A 17,914-nucleotide genomic window follows, 5' to 3' on the forward strand; every position below is an offset into this window, starting at 1 on the left:
TAAGAACCATCCTAGGACCTTCCCTCCCTCACCTGTGGTTATAATGCGTCCTGCTGATTTTATATCACAAATACTTCTTGATTTTGCCCACTCATCTCCATTCTACAATACTGTCCTGGTTTAGGTCCTGTCTCCCACCTTGCTAGTCGCCAAAATGTCTTATCCTTCTTAAATGTATCCTCCCAACTGCCACCTAGGACTAAAATCTTATCAGATCACAACTCTGCAGAAGCCACTTCAAGGATCTCCCTCTTCTCTGACCACTGAAAGTATTCCATGCTTTTCTAAGCACTGCATCCAGGTCCCTCCCGGGCTCTCTGTCTGCCCCACAGCAGCTCTCATCACTCTCTGCCTCTGTCTTCATGCTGCAGCAATACCAAATGCCTCACATTTTCTTGTGACTCTCTCTAGGCACCAGTTGTCTTTACTGTCATTCTCTCCCCTTCTTTCTATGTACTTAGTAAGATTCAGACCAGAAGTCAACTGCTCCAAAAATTTTCCCTGAAGTACCTCTCCCCACTGCCCATGCTCCATAATCCAGAGTGAGTGTTCTCTCCCACGTTCCCATAATTTTCTGTGAATGACTTTATTACTGTTTCTGCTTCATGTATCTGTGTCTTTTCTCCCCCAACTAAACAGTTAAGCTCCTTGAGGGCAGGAACTATGCCTTATTCTTCACCTTAGCAACTAATACAGTGTCTGGAATGAACAAATGAATAAATTAATGAACTGGAATCAATACATAAATGAGTGAATGCAAAATCTGTGAAGAACTGAAACCAACAGGAGGCCTGCTCCTTACCAACAGGCAACTACAATGTAGTAGAAAAGAAAAGGCATATGTTAAAAAGAGGTTTAAAAGGAACAACTTTTGTTTATAATAAATAATAATAATAACAAATTAACTACGTGTGTGTATTGACAGGCTTCATATTATAGGTGTGGTTAGAATTGGAGAAGATTAATTAGGATAACTGAAAGGATAACTCTCCCTTACCAGAATAAAGCCTGTTTGCAATGATGTGCAATTACAGATCCAGGAACCCAGCATTTATTAACACTTAGCACATCTACAGTGCTCGGTCTGGCACTTGAGCTGTGAAATGGCACTTTACAGACCAGCGAGCTTTACTATTGCCCTTGTTTCAAGTGACTCAGTGGGCTAGGAACATGTTTTCATTCCCTTATAGTCACACTTTATCTTACAGAAATGGGAGAGAAAATCACTCTATACCCTCTCTTCCTTGTCACCTCATTTACTTGCATAGCACAACTTGCTCCTCTGTGGGTCTTCCATTTATATATCCAAACCCGACTTCCCTAAGAGCCACAGATATGCATTTTCAATGCCAAATTCTGTTCTTGTCTTTAAATTCAAGACACGCAAAATGGATTTCATCTTTTTGCACACATTCCCAGCTCTTCCTAAGAAGTCCTTCCTGTATGTTTGAATTCTCCCACTTAACTCAGGCACAACCCTCTGTCTCCTATGTGCCTGACAAACCCCGGACCCTAACAACTGTTCCACTGTAAATGTTCCCAAGGTCTGTCCCTCTTTTTAATCCAAACCCATGGGCTATCATGTGAGTCCCAGTCTTAAACCCCTCAAGTCTAGACAATCACAAGTCTCCTAACCAGTCTCTGTGCTACCAATCTCTTTTCAACCTATTCTGCTAGACTATTTTTTTTCCCAAATATACTACTTTCATCACGGTTTCTTGTTTAGTCAGTCTTGAGAGTTCAGTCCCTCAAGGAGCTCACTCCAATCTTCTTTACGGCCTTGTCTTTTATGCTCGTTCACATCCCGGTCATCATCATATTCTATTATACTTATTTAATATTTAACTTGAGCCATCACTATTTGAAGGCACTCTTGTCAAATCCTTATAACAGCTCTATGATTCAGGCAAGATTAGCATAATTTTTTTTAATTCTATCTGAGGCAAAGAATGGTTAAGAAACTGGCCCAAGGCCATGAGACAAATAAAGGGCAATCCAGAATCCAGGCAGTCTGGCTCCAGAGTCTATGTTCTTAGGCACTATGCTATAGTTTACTCACTGTCCCTTGAACATGCCAGGCCAGACCCTGCTTCTATGACCATCAGACAGTGAAATGTCTCCTTCTCCAGTGCTACTCATAGTTTTCTCATTCTACAAGGCTCGTGCAAGTTCCATTTCCTGAGCTCCCCCCAACCCTGCTGCCCCATATTCCCTGACGATACAAGCTAGAAGTGTTCTCTTCCTCTTAACATTTGCAACACCCCTGCCTGTATAATTTATTTATCAATATCTTGTAACATCTTTTCCTTCCTAAGTCAATGATAAACTCTTAAACAAAGAGGAGAAACTATATAATTCTTTCTACCCACTATCAGAAAACTGCCTCACAAATAGAAGGCAAAAAATTAATATTTAATCAAGCAACTGAAAAACGGGAAGGTTCCAAATCACTTTCATTTTGCCTTTTTAGAGAACAATATTGAGATAGATATTTTTAAAATGTGGATTAGGTTCAGGATTTCAAACAGTGGGAAAGTTACCAATTGAAAAATCTGAAGATCAGACCTCAAAGAGAGTCTCAAAGATGAAACCCTTTCATCTACCATATGCCTTTATTTTATCACATTATCTATGCATAAGCCCTAAAGTACTGAGTCACTGAGACATTTTTAGCAATAAAAGAGTGTAGTAATTCTCCATCAGTCATTGTAAAATGGGACATAATCCATCTGGTCCATGCGTTGAGGAGAAGGTACATGGGGAACTAACTTATTTAACATGAGAAGCCATTCTTAAACATGAAACATGTGACTGTGTCTTAAACACATATACTAAAGCTCTAAGCTCACTGCTGTTCCTTGCTTGGAAAAAGAAGCCTTGCTTTCTGTTACTGCCCCATTTTAACTGCTCTGGGTAAGACAGAAATTCCCACACCTCTGTTTTGTTGCTGTGTTGCTAGTACATTGGCCCGCACACAAAGCTACACAAGCCCTATTAATTACCAAGCCCTGAACATTTCCAAGGCATAGTTATTTCCCGTATGAATAAAGTGATGTTTCATTGCTTCAGACTGAATTTGTCACCACTTTAGCCTAGGAATGGGCAATTTTTGCACCATCAAGTTCCAAGCCCCTGGCGTCTGCTCACTTGGCTTAATGGAGAGAGGGAGATGTAAGAAGGTGAGGTCTTGCTACAGGGAAGGCACCACAAAATGAGCCCCGTTTCCTTAATAATTCTGTAGAGAACTGCACTACTATGCAGAAAAAAACAATCTTCCATGGGTGGTACAGAGACCGAAATACCTCACGTTTATTGAACCTGTAATAAAAACCACTTTTATGTAGAAAAAATATACATCTCTTTAGAGATAATAGTTTAAAGATGACAATCTACTTATTTGTAATAAAAACAATTATTTCTTTTAAGTTCTAATAGAGCTATTAAATAGGACCATTAAATTAGCCCCATTTCATAATCTATGAATCTAAGTCACAAAAAATGTAAGTGACTTACTCAAACTGAATAATGAATGAATCAGTAGTGTCACAATGAGAACATTAGGAAGAAGTTAGTTCTTGACTCAAGTTTTCCTTTTTAACTTAATCTTGAGCAGCTTCCATTAAATCTGGCATCTTTTGTGGCTAATCTCTACCCCACAGGGACCATGTTAGAAAATTAATTTTTATTCTTTTGTATAAAATACGGCACCACAAAATGCATCTAGAAATTTAAAGCCATTAGCTACTCTCTAAACCAATAGTGTTGGTGAGAATATCTTATTAACTTTGGAATGGTTATTTGTGAGTCATCTAAAGGTTTAGAATGACATATATTCATACCCATTTCATATTTTTGTTTTTCAGCATTATGACAGTCAAACTGAAGATTACAAAGACTATTATTAAATAAACATGAATTAGTATAAAAACCTAGCAGCATACTAGAATACTTTCTCAGTATATAATATGGAAAGTTATCAAATTAATCAAGCCACAATATGCTGAGTTGCTAGTTTTTCAAATAATTGTCATAGTGATATATTGGAGAATCCTTAAAAAACAATACAATTTTAAAAAGCAAACAGATCCCTGACTTACTAAACATGAAATTTAACTTACAACAAAGAAATAAAGTCATCCCTTTTGGACTACAAACTATAAATTGGAAAAAGAATTTTAAAAAGTTGAACCATATGCATTAATTTAGGTAGGACACCTACCTCCTGTTGTTAGGAAAATCTTTGTGAAATATCATTTGGAAAGATAAAGTGAAAATTCTTCATGCTAGAAAGATCTTAACTGCATTATTTCCCAAGCAGGTGATTCAGGTTTCCACTATTCAGGAGATTAGTTAACACAAGTTTTAGTCAATTTTATATAATTATAATAATATATGTGATATATGTAATAGTATATATTACTATATAGTATATACAGTAATTATGTACTATGTAATATTATAAAATAGTATAAGGAATTCAAAATTATCTAATTATTTACTGTATGCTTCAAAAATACCTCAGCTCAGGGCGCCTGGGTGGCTCAGTTGGTTAAGCGACTGCCTTTGGCTCAGGTCATGATCCCGGAGTCCCGGGATCGAGTCCCACATCGGACTCCCTGCTCGGCGGGGAGTCTGCTTCTCCCTCTAACCCTACCCCCTCTTGCGCTCTCTCTCTCACTCTCTCTCTAATAAATAAATTAAAAAAAAAAAAAATCCATTAAAAAAAAAAAAAACCTCAGATCACTAAAGGGCACTTGTTTATATAAATAGTTTTTGGAGAGAAAACAGAGATTAAGACCAATAGAACCCCTGGTAGCACAATGTGTGAATTCTCTGAAATCAGATGTTTTCTAACTGTATTAAGAATAAAGTGGGTTATTTGATATTTTTGCTTTCTATCCCTGCTCAGAAAAGGCTGTTAACTCTAACCCAATACATTAAAAAAAAAATAGTAGTGAAGATTATAATGTATACATTAAACACCTGGCCAGACTGTACTTGAATAGGCATGAAATTCATCAGTTAATTCTTTGGGTTCAAGTCAAATTATTCAACTACCAATAAAATATTCTTATTACTGATATGTAATAGGTGAAAAAAATCACTACATTAGGTCAAACCTTACTTGGAAACTTAACATACATCAATTGGGGCTGGGGGTGATGATATCCCAAAAGACAAACTAAAGTAACAATAGATGTAGCTAGCTATTTATCTTCTAAGGTAGGTTAAGATATAGTGCTTTTGAATTGCTGAACAAATGATTCAGTAAAAGAGCAAGTTTAGTGTTAGAAGATGAACTGCTCACAACAATATGAGAAATACGTAACCTGATGATTTCTTACCACCTCCAGAGTATATCCATCCTTGGTCCAAGCCACCAACATCTCTTGCTTGACTTACTGCAGTGACTGCCTAGAGATTTTGCTTCTACCCTTGCCAACAATACAGAGGCCAGAAAAACCTAAGTCAGACCGATGCTCAAAACCCACCAACAGCTCCCTTGTAACCAATGGTCCTATAGAATCTGATTCCTGCTACCTCTCTGACCTGATCTGCCACTCTCCCTTTGCCCATTATATGCAAGGCATACTAGATTCCTTACTGCTCCTCTATATGGCCAATATGCTTCTGATTCAGCGCCTCTGTACTTTCTCTTCCCTCCTCCTGGTAATATTTCCCCTGACTATTTGCGTGGCTTGCTCCCTCATTTCCTTCAGGTTCTCTGCTCAATTTAAAAATAACCAATTTTATTAATGTGTTTTTTCCTCAACATCCTATATGAAATAGCAACCCCCTACCACAAACCAGCATTCCCTATACTCCTTAACTGGTTTATCTTTCTCCACAGTACTCATCCCCATCTAACAAATTTTATATTCTTTTTATTTATTTTTTTTTAATTCTCTATCTCCCCACACCTTGAGGCCAGGGACACTGTCTATTTTGTTCATTGAAATATCTCCAGCACCTAGAACAGTCCCTGGCATATTGCTTAATAAATTCTTATTTAGAGAATGAATAACTCCAGTAGCAAATTATCATCTTCCCATTAAAAGGAACCAGACTCCTTAAAGAAACTGCTAATTCCAGGATTGGGACAGAAAATAAACAGGGGAAGTCTAGAATATCTTGTCATATTAGAAAAGGAAGGAAGCTATCAAAGACTACTAGAGTTGTATCAAATGGACTTCGAAGAAGCAGATGAGACTGAGCATTAATAAGGATAATAACCATGGACTAAAATACTTCAAATATGTTTAACCCCACGAGCTCACAATGATTCCGAAATTTAAAAGCAAAAAAACAAAAAACCATTAGCATTAATCATCTGTAGAGGATGCTAAGGAAACAATTATTTTAAAAATCAGTAAAATTTAATAAAGAAAAAGAATCAAGCTTTAACAATTTATCAGTTTATAACTGATATGTTTCATTTATATGCCATTCACTCCCCTGCCATTTCTGAACTATTTTGAAGCAAATTCAAGATCTATTACTTAATCCTTAATATTTCAATATCATCTCTAAAAGAACACTTTTTACAAACCTAACCATAATTCCATTATCACATCTCAAATAAAACAAAATTTTCCTTAACATCATCAAATAACCAATTTTCAATTTTTCCTGACTAACCCCTGTATTAGTATTCTATTGTTGTTTACTGGCTTAACAACAACACAAGCGTATTGCTTTATAGTTCTCCTACACAGATACTACTGAGCCAAAATCAAGGTGTTGGCAGGGCTGTTTCTTTCTGGAGGCTCTAGGGGAAATTCATTTCCTTGCCTTTTCCAGCTTCTAGAGGCTACCCAAATTCCATGGTTCATGGCCTTCTTCTGCCACCTCAAAGCCAGCAACAAGCTCTCATACTGCATTACTTTATCCCCCGCTCTCTTCTGCTTCCCTCTTCTAAATCTAAAGATCCTTGTGATTATGCTGGGCTCCCCAGGATAATGCAGGATAATATCCCCATTTTAAGGTCAGCTGATAGCATTCGTAATCCCGTCTTCATCCTTAGCTCACACCTGTGACATGTAATATAACATATTTGTTGAGTTCTGGGTATAAGGCATGACCATCTTTGGTGGGTGGGCATTATTCTGCCTACTACATACATCCCAACCCAGTATTAATGAGGATCCAAATAAGGTCCACTTGTTATATTTGGTTATATGCCTCTAAAATTGCTTTAGTTTATAATCCCTTTCATCTCCCCACCCTTTTCAATATACATGTAGAAGAAACCAAGTCTCTAGTTATATATGTGTGTGTATTTGAACTTTTTTCTATAGTAAAAACTTAAAGAAATATTTTACACATACTAAACTGAATTGTTTCATCTTTATAACACTATAAGGCATTAATATTACTATTTAATAGATCAAGATTATAAAGCTCAGAAAGGATAAGTGACTTGACCAAGGACATGTAGAGCAATAAAATAAGGCAAATGTTCTTTGAAACATATTATGTACCAAATAATTTTCTAGTCGTTACCACCCTGAAAAAGACAGACATAATTTCTGCTCTCATGAAGTTTAAAGAAAGTTACAGACCAGTAAACAGTCAATTATGTTATAGTGGGATAAGTGCCAGAATGATGGAAAGATAATGAGTAATTATAGATCTTCATTCAGTCAAGTATACACTGAGAGCCTAACAATGTGACAGGCACTCTTATGTATGGGTACACAGCAGGGGGCAAAACGTGAATAATCCTTGTCCTCACGGAGCTCATAGCTTTTTTGCCCCCATTTTTTTTTTAGTTGGAGGTGCCTGTGGTTCATCTAAGTACCAATAGTCTATTGAATATATGAACTCAGGAAAAAGATCTGAGCTAGAAGAATTGATTCAAGAGTCATTAGCATACTGATGACATTTGAGGCTGTGGGAGTTAATGAGATTGTTCAGGGAAAGTGAGAATGAAAACAGAAGAGCTCCTAAGGGTAAGGCAAATAATATAAATACTTTGGGAACACAGAGAGAGGTAGGAGAAAAACCAGGAGAGTGCATGATGTAAGCCAAAGGAGGAGAGTGGAGAATTTGGGATTCAAAACCATTTCTGTCTGACTCCAAAGCCTATGTCCCTATGCATTCATTCATCAAATATTTATCATTTGCCCAGGGTGTCAAACTCTTTGCCAATCACTGCAATGACCTAGGAAAATATGAAGGCAGATCTCCTCAAATGTGGTCTAAAACCTGGAAGTTCTCATTTCTGGATCAGTTTAGAAGGAGACGATAGTGATAACTGAGATGATTAATTTCTGCTATTTTAATTTCCTTAATGAGCCTGCCAGGATAAATTTAGGAATAATGTATGAAAGCACTGTTTTTTATTTGCCCTGGTATGCCTAACAGCTTAGATTATCACTTTTAAGCCCTTCATGTATTCTTTAAAAGATGAGTTTCCTACAGAGATCTAACTTCCTTTTCCTAAACCTAGCTGCCCATACTTTTCAGCCATTATAATTAATGGCTGTAAAGTTCTTGAAATAAAACATATGGATAAAAGGCTAGATTCTTGATGTTTTGAGAAAGAGATATACATTTAAGAAGATGCACATAACTGCTTCAGGAGGGAAAATGAAATTATAGATCTAGTACTTTTGCTAATGACAAATAGGCTTGAGCATCTGAATGTTAAATTCATTTTTTGTCATACAAACTCTACACCATTGTGGAATACTTCAACTACTACATTTGAATTAAGATAAAGCAGCAGAGAAAGTTATGCCAATAAATCTAGGTATAACCATAAAATATTTTTCTAAATCCCATAATATTTCATTCTTATTAAGTCAGAAATAAGGCTGATATCAAGAATCCTAATGCTCCCTCCCCAAAAGGAAAAAGACAAATGTTTACAGACTCAACAAGACAGAAGTCATATGTGAGGTTTTATGGTGTGAAAAACAACTGGCTCAAATGCAAGGGGTACTCCAGTTATAAACACTGAAGCTAATGTTGTACTCATATAAATAACTGGTCTACATCAAAGTGACATTCTGGCACTCCTGGGAAGATAAAGGACTGTAATTCAACATCTCAGAGAATTTGTTCACAAAGGTATGGTAGAAATTTTACACATACTAAATCGGGTAGCAATGACGGCAACACACTCGCATATTATCATGTACAGCAAGTGCTTTCTTCTCTGCCCCTCCGCCAACCATCTCAAACAGATGGTGGCCAAGAGAAGCACAGAATCCGCGCATTTTGTCTGTCAAGCTCCTTATGTTGAAAGCATAAGCAACAGTCTACTCTTCATTATCCAGGCATGAAATCATATCCAGTACAAATAGGAAAGGTTTAAAGTTAAGCCAAGATCTAGGATCAGAGGAAAGTACATTCTAGAGAGGTTTGTGCAAATTTTATTAAATGGAATCAAGGATTTTTTTATTCAGTGATTAAAAGCAAAATTGACAGATTAAACTATTATCAGTTCTCTAAGCAGTGGAGAATGCTGGTATGTATGCCATAAAGAATTGGAACAGGTGCGCCCAAGGCTAAGTATCAAATATTTCCGCAACTTCAGGAGGTTAGTTTCTTCCATTAGCAACCAGCCTTTCAACTCTAAGAACCCAGATTAAACTGGATCTAGAATGTCTTAATTAAAGTGAGCATGGGGACTTGGATTAGGTTCAGTTCTCTTCTTTCTTAATCTGTTGCATCACATGTCATTAAAATTTGGGATATATGCGCTTGCCTTTTTCTCCCAACTAGCTGACCTTACACAGAAAACTTCCGTTTGATTAGAGCTACAAGCAAAAGAAACCCAGTGTGTACCCTGCAGATAAAGATATGAGATCTTAAAATATCTGGCTTTGCCATCATTCAATTAGAAATCAACACTTTATTTATCAGTTATATATAGAATTTTCTAACTAACCTCAATAGCACTGTTACAATTTCTAATTTTACAATGGGAAGACAAATCCTGCTCTAACTGTGGGTGGTCAATGTGTTTCATGTTTAAGAAAAGGCAGGGGGAAGGGACGGAAAGAGGAGAAGGAGTAATAAAGAAACAAAAAATAAAAATTCAGATAAATTATTAAAAAAACAAAAACAAATCCAAGGCATCATTCACAACCTCGAGAATACTAAGAAGGATCACTGGTGAACTCATACAGAATCTAAGCTAAGAATTTATTTAAAATATTAAATTTGTAAAATCTTGCTCATATTTGGATGAGAAAACTGCAAAGAACATATATTAAAATTAGTTATACTCACAATATACCTAGAGTTTTGACATATCTTATTTCCAAAGTAACATGAAACCCAAATGGGCTTTTACCATCTTCCCACCAATTTTCATCTATTTATATTAATGAGAAAGCAGTCTAGTCTCAGAAATAAAGGAGAAAAGATACCTCAGGTTTGAGTTGCTCATAAAAATAGAATTCTTTTAATGTAGGGAAAAAAAACAAAACCCTGAAGCAGAAAGAGGAATAAAATTTAAGGAGCATTCCCCATGTCAAATAATATCAACAATGTCTCTCATGATGAATACATGTTACGGGAAAACTGAAAACTTGGGATACTCCTTACATTTCTCTTACTACTACCACTAATTCTCTAAGATAGTTCTCTCAATTAAAGCCATTAGATCTCTGAAATAAATGACACTTTATTATCATTATCCAAAGTTATGTTTGAATTTCACATCTTTTAAAAGCAGAGAACAACGCTCAGCTACTTTATGCCGGAGGAAGCAATACATCTAGCGTAATGATAATGTTAAGATAACACTTGGGCTCCTCGTTCTGCTAATTTCTAGCTCCATGAACGCAGAAATGTTTACGTTTCCTCACCTGTAAAACAGCAACTACCTCAAAACGTGGTAGGCTTAAATGAGGTGGCATAAGTAAAATGTCTACATACATTTCCTTGAATGTGTATGAAATGCTTCACAGATGTCAATTATTATTACACTCTGACATAAGATCTTATGTGGTTAAGGGGTGCCTGGGTGGCTCAGTCGTTAAGCGTCTGCCTTCGGCTCAGGTCATGATCCCAGGATCCTCGGATCAAGCCCCGCATTGGGCTCCCTGCTCAGTGGGAAGCCTGCTTCTCTCTCTCCCACTCTCCTTGCTTGTGTTCCCTCTCTAGCTGTCTCTTTGTCAAATAAATAAATAAAATCTTTAAAAAAAAAAAAAAAGATCTTATGTGGTTAAAAAAATAAAGTATCAACTCATTCAATAACTACTTAGAAAACGCACACAAAATTTAGATCTAGAACTCTTGGATGAAAGATACACCCAAGAATAAGATACCTGCCCCAAAGAGTTTATCTTCTCACAGGTGATGTTCACAAACAAACAGGCAACAGAGTGCCTTCAGATTAGTGTTATCAAGGGTGCTCGAGACACCAAGGAAAGTTTGCATCTACTATACAGATTTATCAAGCATAATTTTTCTTATTTCTATGATTTAAACCTAGATTTGGCAATTTTTTTCCATAAATGGCCAGAGAGTAAATATTTTAGGTTTTGTGGGACATATAGTTTATGTTGCAACTACTCAACTTTGCCATTGCAGTATGAATGGAGCCACAGACATCATGCAACAAATGTAAATAAAGGAGCATAGCAGTGCTCCAATAAAACTTTATTTACAAAAACAGGTGGTGGGCCATATGTGACCAAGGGCCATAGTCTGCCAACCCCTGGTTTAAACCATATGCATCTATTAATAAGAAATAATAATTCTTTATGAAAATCACATATGAATTAGTCCAGGTATCTTCCCTTAGAATAGATTTAATATTTTAATCTTAGGATGAAACAAAAATGGGGAGAAAGAAGAGCTTTCACAACTGTGCTCTTGCATCAGCACTGGAAAGCTTCCAACACAGAAACAAATACCAGTTTAGGGAAAAAAAAAAAAGAAGATAACTAATGGTTCTTGCTTTTATGTTTTCCTGGGAATCATGATTCTAAGCCAAAATCTATTTGTTATAAGCCAAAAGACAAAGCATAGGTACATGCTTCACACCACAGTTTTGACAATGGACAGCTCCAGTCCGGCCTTTAAGGCAAGTGGGCTGTTTAGTTTAATGATGTCAAAATGCAGGGGAGCAGATGGTAGTAAAACATTATTAGAAGAGATGAAACATATGCAACTGGTAGCAGTTTGCTTATTCATATAAAAATGTAAAAATGGAACCAATAAATCTATCCATCTTAGCTAAGCAAATCTAGTTATCTCGATTTATTACTGTAACGTAAAGCCTACAATGAAATTTGGGATGGTTGGAGAAACTGTAATTTCCTTTCTCACCCCTATCTTCTTTAGACTTCAAATAAAAGATAGAATTTATATCCACTTATAACTGAGATGCACATCATTCAATCTTTGATCTAATCAGATCTCATAAATACATCTGAGTCTTCCTTGGGGAAAAAAAAAAAAAGAATACATCAGATCTCTCCAAAGCTCTGTCCATTATGAATAACTAAGCTTTTCTTTATTGCTAAAATGCAGCACACAGCAGAGGCAGGGTACAGTAAGGGTCATGTTAACTAGAATCTTAGTTAAATTTTAAAAATGGAGTTCAGATGCAAAGAAAATGTTACTTAAAGCAGACCTTAGTAGCTGCCAGTCACCTGGTTTATCCTCCCTATGCAAAGCAAGACTCCTTTCTTCAGGGAGGATTTAGTCCTCCTTAAATATAGTAATTGATATTATCTTGTGACACAAGAAAATGCACTACTTAGTCAAAATAATGGATTCAACTTAGTTCTGAAGAACTTTGGCTTCTCTCAGGCTCTGTTGCCTCACTGGGAAAATGATGCCCATTTAAAATTTTAATGACATTGTCTTAATGTACACTGAATAAAAATATATTTAAAAACTTAAAATATTATAAAAATAATAATTATTATTAATCAATGATACCCACAATTTTACTATTAAGCAAGGGTTTTCTGCTTCCTACAAGACTACCCATTATATTCCTGAGTTCTCAATGCCCAAATGGGGACGGTGAGTATTCCCCAAGACCGGATGCAACAGAAGCCAAAATTAAAACTAAATATTCATTTTGAAAAGGTTGTGACTTTTTCCCTTTTTCATTTGACCAAAAGAAATTTACTATGTCCCTAAAAGACTTTCAAATGATCCTAACTTTCCTATTTACAGCTTACTTACACTGTGTTCTTCAAAACATAATTCATATTTTTAAGAAGAATCAGCAATTTTTATAAATCTCATTGTAAATTAAGAGTCCTTGCCTCTACTATATATATTAAAAACTGTTTCAAAAAGAAAAAAGAAATAAAAGAATATATATGTGTATACACACACACACACACACGTATCATGTATAATCTGATACATTTGTTCAATAGGAGTATCAAATATTACAAAATATTACAAATATTAAATAAAATACTGCTAGTGTATTGAGTATGTTACCATCAATTAAACACCTTTTTTTTCATCAACAGAATGTCCGTCTCCATGGATACATTTAACAATAAAGGTAAAAAAAGAAATCCAATAATTTTTTGCCAACATCAGGGGACATAAAAATAAACAGGGAGTTGTGTGTACATATAATAAATGACAGCACTGAGGTAGCATTATTCTAACAAGCTGTAAAAGATGCTAATGAAAATGGCAAAAGGAAAAATGTCAGCACACCTAGACAATACTAACTACTGTAAAAGAAAACACAACAGAGCTTTTTATTTTCAATGCATTTATGAAATAGTCACAGTTTTCTACAGAAAACAGTGATTACAATATTAGCTAATATTACATACCTAAATGATTTTCTGAGTAAGAAATTATAAGTTATTTATTAAATATTTAACATAATGTTAATGCAATTAAGTATCATCACAAATGCTCTTAGAAGGTACCTATTTTGAAAATGGGGAGGAGAAAAATCCTCTAATTAATGAAAAAAAATTTTAAGCATATCTATCAACTTAAAGCTTTCTGAATTATATATATGTGTGTGTGGGTATACACACATATGTATATATACATACATATACAACATGAGTAATTTAATTTTTAATTTTTGACTGGTAGGGCTCTATAGAATTTTTCTTCTTTTGTCTTGTAAGAAACCCCTTTTCCACCTCATAATGCTTATTTCCATGACAGCATGTAACACAAATCCTTCCTGCGAAGGCAAGGAATGCGATGCCAAAGCCACCAATCTCATAATTCCAACTATAAAAAATTGGGAAAGAGTCAACATTTAGAAAATGATGATTTAGGCGAAATTAACATATTGCTTATGGAGATGCTGCACAAATAGACTATAGAAGTATGCTATGTTATAAAAGTAAACTTTAACTTATTTCTCAAATATAATACAAGATGCAACCCACTCATTTATATTTTGTAACTAGACGTATTACATTAAAAAAAACCTAGACAGGGCGCTTGGGTGGCTCAGTTGGTTAAGCACCTGCCTTTGGCTCAGGTCATGATCTCGAGGTCCTGGGATCGAGCTCCACGTCGGGCTCCCAGCTCCTTGGGGAGTCTGCTTCTTCCTCTCCCTCGGCCTCTCCCCCCGCTTGTGCTCTCTCTCTCTCTCTCTCTAATGGATAAATAAAATCTTAAAAAAAAAAAAACAACCTAGACATATTCAACCAATTTTCTGTTCCATAATCTGACCTACTTAAAACCAAGTATAGTTTCTCCAAGCCAAATACAATCCCTCCCAGTGTTTTAGTAGAGGATAAATAAATGCTCTCTAGGGAGTAAAGCTCCCTGGAAGAGCAATGTTAGAACTTGCCTCCCAGTCAGGTTAAAGTGTGAAGCTGCATTCTCTTGTCCTTAGAATTCTCTCCATTCCCATGGCCATTGCCCAGGGCAATTACCACCGTCACTATCGTGGATTTCCTCAGTCACCTCTTAATTCAGTCTCCAGTACTCCAATCTTAATCTCTACACTGAGGTCATAATATTTTAAAAACATTAACACTATAATGATCTTTTAATAATCCAAACCTGATTGTCACTTTCCAGTTTACAGATTTGTTAAGGGCTTCCTTTCTGTATCAATCCACTCTTACTTTCAAAGTCCTCTTCTGACCAGGCCCCCATTAACCTATCCAACTTTCTCTCTGGCCACTATATAGTCCTCAACATACTGAACAACTTGCTCCTCTTCCAAGAAGCCAAGTTCTCCGAGAGCATTTGCATCTGTTGTTCCCTCTCCAACTTGGCCTCTTCCTAAAAATATTCACAGGGCACTGGCTACATATGATTTGACTGTAGGCACAAATATTAACACTTTATTCCTGCATAAAGTATGACTCCACTATAAACTCTAGTATAAACAAATATTCTATCTCAAGATTGTATCACTGGGACTTTATTGGTCTCTTTCTTTCCGTTGATGCAGACCTCCCTGTCTTCTGACCTGGCCCTTGTAATCCAACTTAACTCTTTGCACCTCTTTTTGCTGATTTCTGTTATTTACTGGTGCTTTAATTTGCATCCATGTTAATTTGTCCACATTGACAAAATGAGTGGCTCTCCCTAGTATTTCCTCTGCATTCTACTGCTTGGTTCCTTATAGGCCATATATTCCCATATTTTTTAAGAAAAAAATTCCTACCACTGGGCTTCATATCTATTACTATTTTTTTAATTACTGGAAATAAATAATATGGTACTAGTCATAGTACTGCTGATGTTCACAACTTTTAAGTCTTAGGGAAGTTTAATGCTTCAAGGAGAGTGGAGTCCCCTGCTCCCTAAGCAATATGTGTAGTTTTTTATTTTTTTTTAAAAGATTTTATTTATTTATCTGACAGAGAGAGACACAGCGAGAGAGTGAACACAAGCAGGGTGAGCGGGAGAGGGAGAAGTAGGCTTCCTGCCAAGCAGGGAGCCGGATATGGGGCTCGATCCCAGGACCCTGGGACCATGACCTGAGCCGAAGGCAGACGCTTAACGACTGAGCCACCCAGGCGCCCGCAATATGTGTAGTTTTTAATGGCAGCCTTTGGCAGACAGCACATCCACATTTGTTTAATGATTGTTGTGGGAATTTCAAGTCCGGTAGGAGGAACGAACAATGTCTCGTGAATTCCTCAAATCACATGAAGATGTCCAAAATATAACAAACTGACCTATCCACCCACTCATTTACTCAGCCACTGTTACTGACTGAAGGACTATAGACTGTGCCAGGTATTGTTTAGGTAGTGTAAAACAAAGATTAGTAAGACTTGGTCCCTGTCCTTAAGAGGATCTAAAAATAGCGGTAAAAGACACATAGGTAAATAATTACAATGAATACGATGAATGCTATAATAAAGCCATCATCAACATTTGTAGGAACACAGAGAAAGAATAGCCAATAATTTAGAGGGCTCAAGAAAGGTTCACAAAGGAGACAACATCTGGTCTTGAAGAGTGAATAGAAATTTTCAGGGGTAGAAGGGTGGAAAAGCATTTCAAATAAAAGCAGCAGCTTTACAAAGCACAGAGGTGTGTGCCCAAAGAATGGTATGAACTCTTTAACTTTAGTGTGATGGGACTGCAGAGAACATGAAGAACTATATTACAAAATAGGCTTGAGAAGGAGGTTGGCACAAGGTAATAAAGGGCACATAAGCTCTGTAAAGAAGCCAAACATTTAATGTGTGGGAAGCAGAGAGCCCAAAACATTTTCAATCAGAGAAGTCACATGAGAACTATTCTGCTGGATGTTAACAGTGTGAGCTCTTAATGCTATCACTAAAAGGAATAGAGAGGTAAAAACTTCACCTTTCTTGAGTACCATCTATATACCACACACTTCAATATATGTTACATCATTTGTGTGTATGCATGCACACTCACTTATATACATACATACAAAACAACGTTATAGGGGACTTTTTTAGACCCTTATCTTAACAGATAAAAAAACTGAAGGCTCAAATGTTCCATTTAGGGAACATCTCTGGCCTTCTGAAATTCATGCCCGATAGGGCAGGCACTCTTATTCTTCAGAGCCACCACCTGTCAGCAAAGCTGGTTAGATGAACAATAGGCCTGGTCCAGCAAAGCACTAATTATATTCTAATGAATTAGTCATTCTCATTTTGTATATAATTAAACTCAAGTTAGAAAACTGATGTGCTTCTGACATTTAATGGCTCTTCATGACTTTTAAGACTGGATTTGTGAAGAACATCTGACTAGATCTGGTAAGATAGAAATATTTTATATCTGCATCAAATGAACTAAACTTATACAATCTGGAATCCATAACCAAAAGAGAATCTAGGGAAAACATTACACAGCAAATAGATCGCCTACTTAAACACAGGAACTTACTTGTAACTTATACCATAAAACATCTATCTAACTACTTATTACATACAATATTACAATTTTAAGCATTAAAAAATCTAGGCATACAAATATAGTGAATTAAAATATAATTTTAAAAAGGTACAAATCCCCAATTCTTAAAACTAACATGAATGTCACCTTTTATGTATCATTCTAGATCAAGTCAACATTTCTGAAGGTACTACTACATCTAAATTATTAAAGTATTAAAGGCACAGGGCAAATAGAAAGTAGTATTGCTAACTTACATAAAATTCAAGCTTGGATTCTTCTTTTGTATCTTTTTTTTTTTTTCCTCATTAAACTTTTGTTTTAATGGGTCTCAAAACTCTGTGACAGATTTTTGGTCAATTTGTTTCCATTAAAAAGTACTGATTTTAAAAACTAATAACTTAAAACTGCCACACACACACACAAAGAACCAATGGTCCACAAAACATTCTCCTTTCCTTCTGAAGGTTTTACGATGCATTGTTATCATTAACCAGTCTTTTACTATTAAACTTAAATGGCCAATTGACACAAACAGTTCTGAGACTGTTCTTCCACCACTGATTAAGACTGGGGTGGCAGGTATTGGGGATAATAT

At 36.0% G+C, this 17,914-nt stretch overlaps 1 protein-coding gene and 1 long non-coding RNA gene across 7 annotated transcripts in view; both read right to left on the minus strand.

Annotated features, from left to right (window-relative positions):
* The window catches only part of PDLIM5 (PDZ and LIM domain 5), a 203,590-nt gene that overhangs the window by 24,338 nt on the left and 161,338 nt on the right, over positions 1-17,914 (minus strand). The window lies entirely within an intron of this gene.
* LOC145720160 (uncharacterized) lies at positions 95-9,858 on the minus strand. Its single transcript, XR_014142934.1, has 2 exons — positions 4,735-9,858; positions 95-4,517 (listed from the first exon to the last, which is right to left on the minus strand). It is a non-coding gene; the product is annotated as an uncharacterized LOC145720160 (long non-coding RNA).

This window comes from Leptonychotes weddellii, chromosome 2 (genome assembly GCF_054177405.1).
Source record: "Leptonychotes weddellii isolate Sample4059 chromosome 2, ASM5417740v2, whole genome shotgun sequence".
Classification (NCBI taxonomy): domain Eukaryota; kingdom Metazoa; phylum Chordata; class Mammalia; order Carnivora; family Phocidae; genus Leptonychotes; species Leptonychotes weddellii.